Source organism: Petaurus breviceps, unplaced genomic scaffold (genome assembly GCF_028583685.1).
Source record: "Petaurus breviceps papuanus isolate PSGF00001 unplaced genomic scaffold, PetGlider_PUasm1.0 90845, whole genome shotgun sequence".
Lineage (NCBI taxonomy): Eukaryota > Metazoa > Chordata > Mammalia > Diprotodontia > Petauridae > Petaurus > Petaurus breviceps.
Window position 1 is genome coordinate 39,069 of NW_027187359.1, and position 10,378 is coordinate 49,446.

Consider the following 10,378-nt stretch of genomic DNA (forward strand, 5'->3'; position numbering starts at 1 on the left):
GCTAGCTATTAATATTATCCATGTCCTTCTTAAACTGTGGTACTCATAACTGAACACAATATTCTGAATAAGATCTGATGATTGAAAGTAGAATTTCAGTGGGTGAGTAAGGAATATTATGGGCTACTGGCTCAGGGCACAGAGGAAAACAAATAGGGCTACCACCCAAGAAGAGAATTAATATAATGAGTCAGAGGAGAATAGGTATTTCAACTAGATCCAAAATGTATTCAGCACTGGAATACAATTGTAGAGTCAGTCCATTTTTAGTAAGGTTCATAGTGCAGTGGGATGGGAAAGCATACGGCTGAACCATCATAGAGAGATGGGAAAGTTTGCAGAATCTCCGCTGGGGTTTCCTTTCCAATCCTTTATAGGCCTGCCTTCAGGAGAAGTCAGATATGTGGGTCTGTTTCTCTTGGTCTGCATGCTCTAGAGCTAGGACACAGGACTGAGCATTGATGGTCTTCTTTAAAATCTGTCTTTTAGAAGCACATAGTTGACCCTCTTTGACTTTGTTCACTCTCTTGACAGCTTGGAAAAATTGCCTAGCAATGGGAATCTTTCAAGACAATCTTTCTTTTTTTTCCTTTTTGGAGAGGGGAAGGCAGGGCGATTGGGGTTAAGTGACTTGCCCAAGGTCACACAGCTAGTAAGTGTTAAGTGTCTGAAGTCAAATTTGAACTCAGGTCCTACTGACTCCAGGGCCAGTGCTCCATTCACTTTGCCACCTAGCTGCCCCAAGACAATCTTTTATAACAATTGTATTTCAAGATAATATAATTTATATTATCTCAAATATATAATTTATATATTATATATGATCATATATAATATATAATTTATATAAATTATAATTTATGTTATCTATAATATATTTATATTATCTATATTATAGATAATGTGATAATTTCAAGATAATGTACATATATAGTGCACATATATATGTACATGCATGCATGCATGCATATATGCACACACATATTTTAAAGAAGATTTCTCAAGCAAGTGGGTTCTGATGAACTGGATTTTCCTACATGGTCAGCTTAGGCTATGTACAAGAACTAAGTGGCTTCCTTGTGATTAGGTTTCCAGTGGGATAACAGGTACTATGACATTAAGACTTGTGGAGACCTTGGAATGCTAATGATTCCTAAAGTACACTCCTCAACCAGTCATTGTTACATCAGGGAAGATGGTCTGGAGCAGCATGGACAAATCAAGTCAAGCATTTTTCAAGTACCTGCATGATACTAAGTCATGGTGTCGGTGGACAGAGTTTTGGGCTTGGTGTCAGGAGATGCTGCCTATGGCACTTATTAACTGTGTGACCATGGGCAAATTACCTAACCTCTCTGCACCTCAGTTTCCACATTTGTAAGATGGTCATGGTAGGAAGATGGTAGGTAGCTCTAGTTTTAGAGCTGATGATCTATCTGGTCCAACTTCTTTATTTTATAGATAAGAAAACTGAGGCTAAGAAGAAATTAAGTAATTTGCCCAACTTCACACTGGTAATAATCAGCAGAGAGAAGATAATGGTGATGGTTGATTGATTGATAATGATGATCGTGAAAGCAGGCCTTCTGAATCCAAAGTCAGTGTTCTTTAATAAGACGTGATGTACTTACCTCCCAGGGTTGATGTGAGGCTTAATTAATGTGCAGAAAGTTCTTTAAAGCATTATCTAAGTGCCAGCTGATTATTATTATGGACCTGGGAATGTTGTGTGCTCTGACTTGTGCTGGGATATTGGTGGCATTTGGAACTGGTATTAGTAGTCAAGAGTGGGGTATCCAAACTGTCATTGGGAGGATATTGCTGTGTCTTTCCCTGGAATAATTGGAACAGTTATGTTCTCTGGATCATGATTTGTAAGAAAGTAGTCCTTCCCACCTTGGGACCTGTGATGGAACCTGCCCTATAATTGAAGGGGAGAAAGTATGTATAGTTTGTGATTGGTGGGACATCGGGTGTAATGGTAGGCTCTCCTGGCCTGAGATTGGCCGGCATGGTAATTAATCAACATAGGGGCATAGCCTACCCTGTGACTGGACAGTAACCAAAGCTATTCTTGACTGGGTGGTCCTCACTCTTGGCAGGGACCCAGATGGTATTGACAACCCTGTCCACTAGGAGGAGTCCAGATACTTGGCAGTGAGCAGGCAGCCTAGGAGCTTAGAGTTAGGCCCGTGGGAGGAGGGTGGGTAGGCTGACCCTATTGGTCACCCATTCTCTCTCCCAATTTGCTATCTTCCAATCTCCGCTGAAGAAGACATGAAAAGTACTCATGTGTACTCCAGCCTGGAATATCTTCCTTTGCTAAGTATCCCCAGCCCTTGCTAGGAAAGCTGAGTCCTTGCTCATTGCATTTGCTCTTGGACAGAATTAGGGTCATAGGGCTAGATAAGCCTGGGAGCTCCCATTCTTAGCAGTAGGTACTCTCTGAGTCTCTGACTCCAAGCTGAGAGTGACCTCCAACTGTGTAGGTATTGTGAACATTAATTAGCTTCTATGAAAAGATCCACCAGAGAAAACGTAGAAAATCCTGGATCTGAGGGTAAGAACTGGCTATTTCATATATTAGATAGAATATCAGAATGTCGAATGTCAGAGCTAAAAGAGATTTTAGAGACCTACTGACCCAATTCTTCATACCAAAATGAAGGAAACTTAAGTCCAGGTTTGCAGTAACGTAGACATAGCTAGTGGACCAAGGCACTGGTTTGTCATAGTCCCACAAAAAAGTCAGTAGTACTCTTACTACTGGGGCAACTTGCCCACCTCTGAGCTGAGCATGGGGGGAAAAAAGGGGACAGTGGGTAGAGGAGCTCACCGCCCTCTAGGCGAGGCTGCAGGGTCCCTTCCAATAGGATAATTCCCTGTGTTGGCACTGAATGGAGCCTGGTCACTGGCTGCCCTAAAATCTCATTGTGACTGGCATTAAGGGATTAGATTAGCCTGCTGGCTGGCCTTCCCAACCTCCTTGGGTTCCCTAGATGACAGAGTCTGGCCATTCACAGAGCTGGATGGGACCTTAGAGCCCTACTGCCCCAAAGGTTGCTATCAGGGAGGGCATCCCACAGAGGAGGATGTCCCTCCTGCTCCCTGGGCTCCTAGAAGCTGCAAGAGGATGTCAGATATCGTCTCAGTTGTCTTCCAGGGACCACAAGGTACAGTTGTGCCTGGTGTGGGGTGGGAAAGAGATTGGAAGCCACACCTTCAAAATTGGGGCCAGGGGTGCAGCAAGTTTCCGTGAATGGAGTTCTGGATTTGGAATGAGGGGACCTAGATTCCTATCTTAGTCCTGTTACTAGATGCCGAATCATGAACAAATCACTTCCCTTCTCTGAATCTCATTTTCTTTTTCTCTGAAATTAAGAGGTTGGCTAAGATGGTCTCTGTGATCTGTTCTAGTATTAGATCCTATGCACGTGGATTTCAGGCTGGGAACTTGAGTATTGCTCTAGAAGTCAGGTTCTGAGACAGGTTAGGCCTGGATTCTTTACTTCTTCCCCCTTTCCCAACTTCCCCCTCTCAGCTGCTACTTAACTGTCCTTAATCCAGGAGTACCCAGTCATCACGATGTCCCTCAGGGAACATGTGAGAGGCAGTTGGATGAACATTATGGATCAGGACAGGGCTCTTCAGAAAAAGAAGGGGAACCATGCCTGAAAAATTCCCCTAATTCAGGGTTTTCTCAACTGGAACTCCTTGAACTTGTTTTAAAAAATATTTTGACATCTATATTTCAATGGAATTGCTTTCCTTTGTAATTCTATGTATTTTATTTTATTCATTTAAAAACATTGTTTTGAGAAGGGGTTCATAGACTTCCCCAGATTTCCAAAAGGATTTGAGGCACAAGCTTAAGAACCTGTTTCCTAATTAATCCCATTTCATTTTATTCACCTCAGAAATGATTTCTAGGGGAGTTGAAGGGGACAGAATAGTCTTGGGTGCTTCAGTCCCAGGTAATATGAGGAATGCCCTGAGGGCTACTGAAAAAAGAACCTTCAATGGAAAGTTAGGAGGCCTGAATTAGAGCCCCAGTTCTGCCTGCTGAGGATGCTGCCAGCTCCATCCATTGAACTCAGCAAATATTTGTTAATTGACCAATTGAGAATATGACCTCAGTCAGCCCTCTGTGTACCTGTGAGTAGGTTTGTACACGTGTTTGTGCATGTTTGCATGTATACATGTATGGTATGACTCTAGCACAGTTCTGACCATGTCAACCCCCTCCCCCAGCTTAATAAGTCCCAGTATCTCCCTATTGCCTCCAGAGACAATAGAAATATTGTCTATTGGACAATAGAAATATTATCCAATATTTGGACAGAAAATAGGCTGACCCTATTAGTCACTGACTAACAGAAATAGAATAATCCTTTGTCTGACAAGGACAGACAATAGAAATAGAAAATCCTTTGTCTGACATTTAAAGCCCTCCATAACTTGACCCCTTTCTACTATTTTCAGTCTTCTTACAGTATACTTTATATTGTTCCTTCTTCTGATCTACCTCCCACCTAGGTCCCCCACCTATCTTGGATTCTTCCATCCAGTGACACTGGCCTTCTTGCTTTTCCTGCTCCATTGGGATGCTCCAGTCCCCAAATCCAAGCACTCTTTCCCTCTCCCTCTCTATCTCCTGCCTTCTTTCAAGTTTCTACTAAAGTTCCACCTTCTACAAAAATTCTTTCCCAGTCTTCTTGGATTTTAACATCTTTCCTTGGAAATGATCTCCAGTTTCTCTCTCTCTCTCTCTCTCTCTCTCTCTCTCACACACACAGAGTCCACAGCTGTTTGCATATTGTCTCTCCCTAAGGCTATGAGCTCCTTGAAGGAAGGGACTGTCATTTTGCCTTCTTTTGTATACCCAGCACTTAGCACAGTGTTTGGCACCCAGTAGGAACTTAATAATGTAGTTTCACTGATTTCCCCCTAATGAATTAATGCTGTTGTTTAGTATTGACTGGACACCTGGGGAAACCAGATGTGGGCAATTTGCTTCACTTTCTTTGCCCTATGTCCCAGTCTCACCCTGTCCTCCCCGTACTCTCCCTTCTCCCCCCTTCCCCCCGGCCCTGAGTTGTCCCCAGGAACAGAGAGCTGCCAAAATACCCTTCACCAGAACACCCACCTCCTGTTGTTGACTTTGTCTGTCTTCCCGGACAAGCTTGGAGGTGTCCTGAGTGTGGCAATGGCAGAGTGGGCCAGCAAAGACTACAAGGTCCCAGGCTGGGCAGGAATTGGGGGCCTGTGGGGCTCCCTCCAGATGACAGCCCTGCTCTGGTTCAGAACGGAAGTTTCCAGACTCCTCTGCCTGACCCAAAGAGAGAAGTCCCAATCACTCATCTTTTAGCGTTTTCTTCTATCCTCCTCTTCCATGCCAAGCACTGGGCAGTGAGGAGCTGGTAAGCTAGATAAGCAGGCATGGATAGCCATCCCGAGGCTGAGATTTTTGGCAAGGAGTTTAAGGGGGCTCCAGAGCTCAGATGGACTAGTTCTTACTCTTTTAGCCTTGCCCTGCCCAGCCCAGTCTTCAGCATTGCAGAGCAGGGGGCAGATTTTCCGTCCATTTGGCTACCTTGACTCTAGTGGGGGTTGGGTTTCTTTTCCTGGTTCCATGTAAGGGTGAGGGCTGCTGTTTGGTTCTTGAGGCCTTACTTTTAGAAAACCCCAGGGGCTCATAGTACCATAGGCTAAAACAGCTGGAAACAACCTCGAAGACCAACTAGTCCAGTCCCCTCCTACTAAACTGACTCAGTTATTCAATAGTACTCCCTACTTACAATGTGCCTTCCCATCTTTGTCTCACTGAGAGTCAGTATGGTAGTACAAAGAATCCTACATTCATTCAGAGTCAGAAGATTTGGGTTTGAATCATCCCTCTAATACGGGGGTGGGGGGGTGACAGTAGGCAATTCAGTTAACACCATCAGAGTATTATAATTCTGTTCTGGGCACCACAGTTTAAGAAGGACATTTGATAAGCTGGAAAGTATCCAGAGAAGGATGACTAGGTTGGGGAAGAGTCTTGACTTTATGACATGGATATTAATTTATCCTGGAGAAGAGAAGATGTGGGAGACCTGATAGGTAGACTGTCCTGTGGATGGGGGATTAGACCTATTCTATTGGCCCCAGAGGACAGAACCCAGAATAATGAGTCAAAGATGCAAAGAAAGAGGTTAATTTCAGCTTTATATATGGAAGAATGTCCTAACAATGAAAGCTGCCCCAAAGTGGAAAGGGCTGCTTTAAGCTGTAGAGGGAGGTCCTTAAGCAGAGGCCTTGGTGTCATTTGTATATTATAGTAGACATTCCTTTGTATAAGGGCTAGACTGGATGGCTTCTGAGGTGCCTTTCAACCCTCTGATTCTGGGATTCAGTACAATGACCAATCTTGCAGGATACTGAACTAGGAACTCACAGGAATTTAGTGTGAATCTTGGCTCTGTTCCCTACTCCTTGTGTGATCTTGGGCAAGTCATAGTGTGTGTGTGTGTGTGTGTGTGTGTGTGTGTGTAGGGAGGGGGGGAGTGCTCAGTTTCCCCATCTGTAAAATGAAGAGGATGGACTAAGTGAGCTCTGAGGTCCCTTCTAGCTCTAGATATAATATCCTCTAAGACTTCTCTGAGTCTCAGTTTCCTCATCTGTAAAATGGGGATAATGATACTTGTATTATCTATATTACCATGTTATTATGAAGAAAGCATTTTGCAAATCTTTAGTCACTGTAGAAATGGGAGTTAGTCTTGGGATGCTGTAGGAAATATGATTCCTGAAAACAGTCTTGTGAGGTGGGCAGTGAATGGATTACTATACTTACTTAACAGGTGAGGAAATTGATATTCAGAGAGGGGAAGGGGCTTGCCCCAAAAATGCCCCACAACATATTCAAGTTTAAAGAGGATGATACTTTTTCCCCAGGAACCCTAGTTGAGGGGTCAAGAGTCCAAGGGAGAGAGACAGAGTCTGGTCTTCACTGGGATGGTATTGGTAGGCCCTGTGCCCCCAGGCTGGGCTTCCAAATCACATTGGCCCAGTGGGTCACTGTCTCTTCCTTTGCTGTGGGCCCCTCTCAAACCAAATCTCTGTTCAACCCCACTAGCCTCTCAAGACCAATAGTGTAGATAGTGTTGAAGAATACAAACACAGAAGAAAATAACAACCCCCAGGCAAATGGGGCAGGAATCCATGCTACTGAGGAAACAGCCTTAACAATGCTGGGGGGGACCCTGTGGAACCTAGACTCAGGCGTTATCTTCTCTGTTAGCAATTAGTTTCTCCCTACCACCTCGGAATCATTCATAGAATTTATAGCTGGAAGGGACCCCAGAAATCTAGTCCAATCTCTCCTAACATTATGAGAAAACTGAGACCAAGAGAAGTTAAATGACCTGCCCAAGGTCACACAGTGAGTCAGTAGCAGATTTGGTTCTGAGCCTTAGTTTCCTCATCTTTGAAATGGGAGTGATAATAATAAACTTGCTACTTCATAGGACTGGTGTGAGGAAAGTACTTTATAAGCTACAGTGTGATGTGGAAATGTGACATATTCATATACCACTATTATTAATCATCACCAGATATAAACTCCTGAAAGCCTGCCATTCAATCTGGCCTCTATCACCATTTCTCATTTCAAACCCATCTTGATCCAGCCACACTGGTCCATTCACAGGTCACCAAATGTGTTTTACTCAGTCCCATCTCTATACTTTTGCCCACACTATTTCTCCTTTGGGGGAGGCAGGGAAGGGGAAAGGAAACAACCATTTATTAATAATCACCTACTATTCTGTGCCGAGCACACTCTACAGCCCAGTAACCTCACCTCTCCTTCTGCCTAAAGGCTCTTTTCAAATTTAATGACATCCATAGAAAGCCCTCCTTGATCATCCTCAGAGCCCAAAGACTTCTGACTCCTCTGAATTGTCCTAACTTTTAAAAATCATAATGATAGTTAACATTTCTAAAAGAGCATTCTGTGTTACAAAGCAATCTTACATAATTTCATTTAATCTCAACAATCCTGGGAAAAAATTATTGTTCTCACTTTGTAGATGAAGAAGCTAAGGCCTCAGACTTACTTGCCCAAGGCCACACAGCTGAAATCCAGGCCCAGTACTCTTTAAAAGCATATCATAGTACTAACCTGTCTCTATTGACCCCATCCAGATGTAGGGATAGTTGCCCCCCCCCCTTCTTGACAGCCCCTGAGAGAAGGGTGATCATTAGGGAATGCTGTAGGAGCTGGTACTCCCATTATCGGCAACCCTTTGAGAAGACTAGACTAGAATAAAGCTGATTGTTAACCCCTCCAGAAAAAAAGTATAGCATAGCTTTTTGATGGTTTATATAACATTCATAGGCATCCTCTTGGGCTCTAGTCAGGTGTGTGCCCATCACTCCCCTCCTACCATATTGTAAGCCTTGTCCACACAGTTGGGCACACAGATAAATGGTTGAAGGATCACACCAGTCAGCTCCTTATAAGCCACATAACAGAAGGCAACCCTGTACACGAAATCCATAGCCAAGCCCCAACCTTTGCTGAAGACAATTCCACCCACTTCCTTCCCTGTTCACCCTTTACCCAGAGTAGCTGCCAAGGAATTTTACAAACTTCTTTCCATCCTCCCACTTTTCCCTCCTCCCCCCAACTCCTTTTAATCCAGGAAATGGCCCTCAGATAATGATGAGCTGGCTCCATGCTTTGGAGCCCAGGCTTTTCCACAGTACTTTTTTTGGCCAGCATTTTGATTATCACCGTAGGAACCTATGTAAGGTGGCACGCTCCATTTTGCAGATAAGGTAATTAAAATACAGAGAAAAAATGATTTTGAGTTAAAGAATGGTGAAGTCAGAAGGAACTTTAGAACATGAGATGTCAGACCTGGGTAAACACTAGCTCAGGAGTGGGGAACTGCAGCCTTGAGGTCACATGTGGCCCTCTAGGTCCTCAAGTATGGCCCTTTGACTGAATCCAGACTTCACAGAACAAACCCCCTTATTCTGTGAAGTTTAGATTGAGTCAGAGGGCCTCACTTGAGGACCTAGAGGGCCACATGTGGTCTTGAGACCAAAGGTTCCCTATCCCTGGTCTACCCTAATCATTCAATTGACAGATGAAGAAAACAAGGTCCAGGATGGGGAAGGGACTGGCCCAAGAGTGTCAGTCCAGGTTTCCTAGATCTCAACTCAATATCTTTAATTCTCCATCACTCCCTGTTCACCCACCTCTGGCCCCTTCCTGGTCACAGGTTGTATAGGAGGCTCATCAGTATCTGAAGGGTATTCTGCTGATTCTGAATTCAGGTCATTCCCTGCCACTTTTCCATCTCTGTCACTTGGTTGCCAGATCCCTAAGAGGTACTGTTCCTTAGAGTGACCACTTTCTCCATTCTAGCATAAGCTCATAGGGTTTAAATTGGAAAGGACTCTAGAGATTGCCTAGTTCAGTCCTCTCACTTCATGGATAGGGAAACTGAGTCACGGAGAAGGGGAGTGACTCACTCAAGGGTCATGAAGGTAGAGCTGGGATTTGAACCCAGCCTTTCTGGTCTTCAATCCACTGATCTTTCCACCACACCATGCCTCTGTGTACTTGTTTATAAACCTCTTTTACCAGGCACGTTTATCTCCCCTTTGGAAATAAGATCAGAACAAATTTGCTTAGGCCCAGAGGGGGGAAAAGAGACTGTTGACTTTAGACCAAAATCTAACCTTTTAAGAGAAGTGGTGAGTAGAGGGAGGACACTGCCTCTTGCATAACTCAGGGGGTCCATCTTGCTGGCCTGGGCCTTTTTTGGGGTTAGGGGGCAAACCAAGCGGTAAACTAATTCCCTGTTAATTTTTTAAGGCAGAATCAACAGGCCAACAATGATTAGCAAGTGGGTAGGTTCACCTTAATGGAGGGAAACAGGCTGAGGAAAATCAGCAGGCAAGGCTTGTCCAGGGAACAGAGGGCTTGAGCCCAGTTATCAGTTAACCAGAAGGGCTCTATTTCCTTCTCGATGGTGGCCTTCGTTGGGTGCCCTCTCTTTTCTCTTGTAACCACAGAAAATGGCTCAGAATTGTTAGTCAGAGTTGGTATGAATTGAGGAATAAAAGTTTACTGAGAACCTGTTGTGTGTAGATTCCTATGCTAGGCACTGAAAAATGAATAATACACTGACCCTTCCCCTCTACCCACCCTCCCCCCCTTCATGGGGCCTACAGTCTAGTTATATAGAGACAGAATTCACATACCTGGAAAGTTCACTAACATTCCCAGGTCTCGTGTTCTCAAATACCCAATGAGTAGCACTGATAGGGCTTAGAGGGGTCAGAGTTGGAAGAATCATCCTTTAATCATAGAACATAG

The 10,378-nt window shown here is 44.1% G+C and overlaps 1 long non-coding RNA gene across 2 annotated transcripts in view; it reads right to left on the bottom strand.

Moving 5' to 3' along the window:
* Positions 1–10,378, bottom strand: part of LOC138149014 (uncharacterized) — a 32,439-nt gene that overhangs the window by 20,027 nt on the left and 2,034 nt on the right. Inside the window, exon 2 of one of the 2 annotated variants that reach the window (XR_011165217.1) lies at positions 5,147–5,329. The exons of the other annotated variant lie outside the window; for it this stretch is intronic. This is a non-coding gene — a long non-coding RNA (uncharacterized lncRNA). The remainder of the gene's footprint in view (positions 1–5,146; positions 5,330–10,378) is intronic. 2 annotated transcript variants of the gene reach the window in all.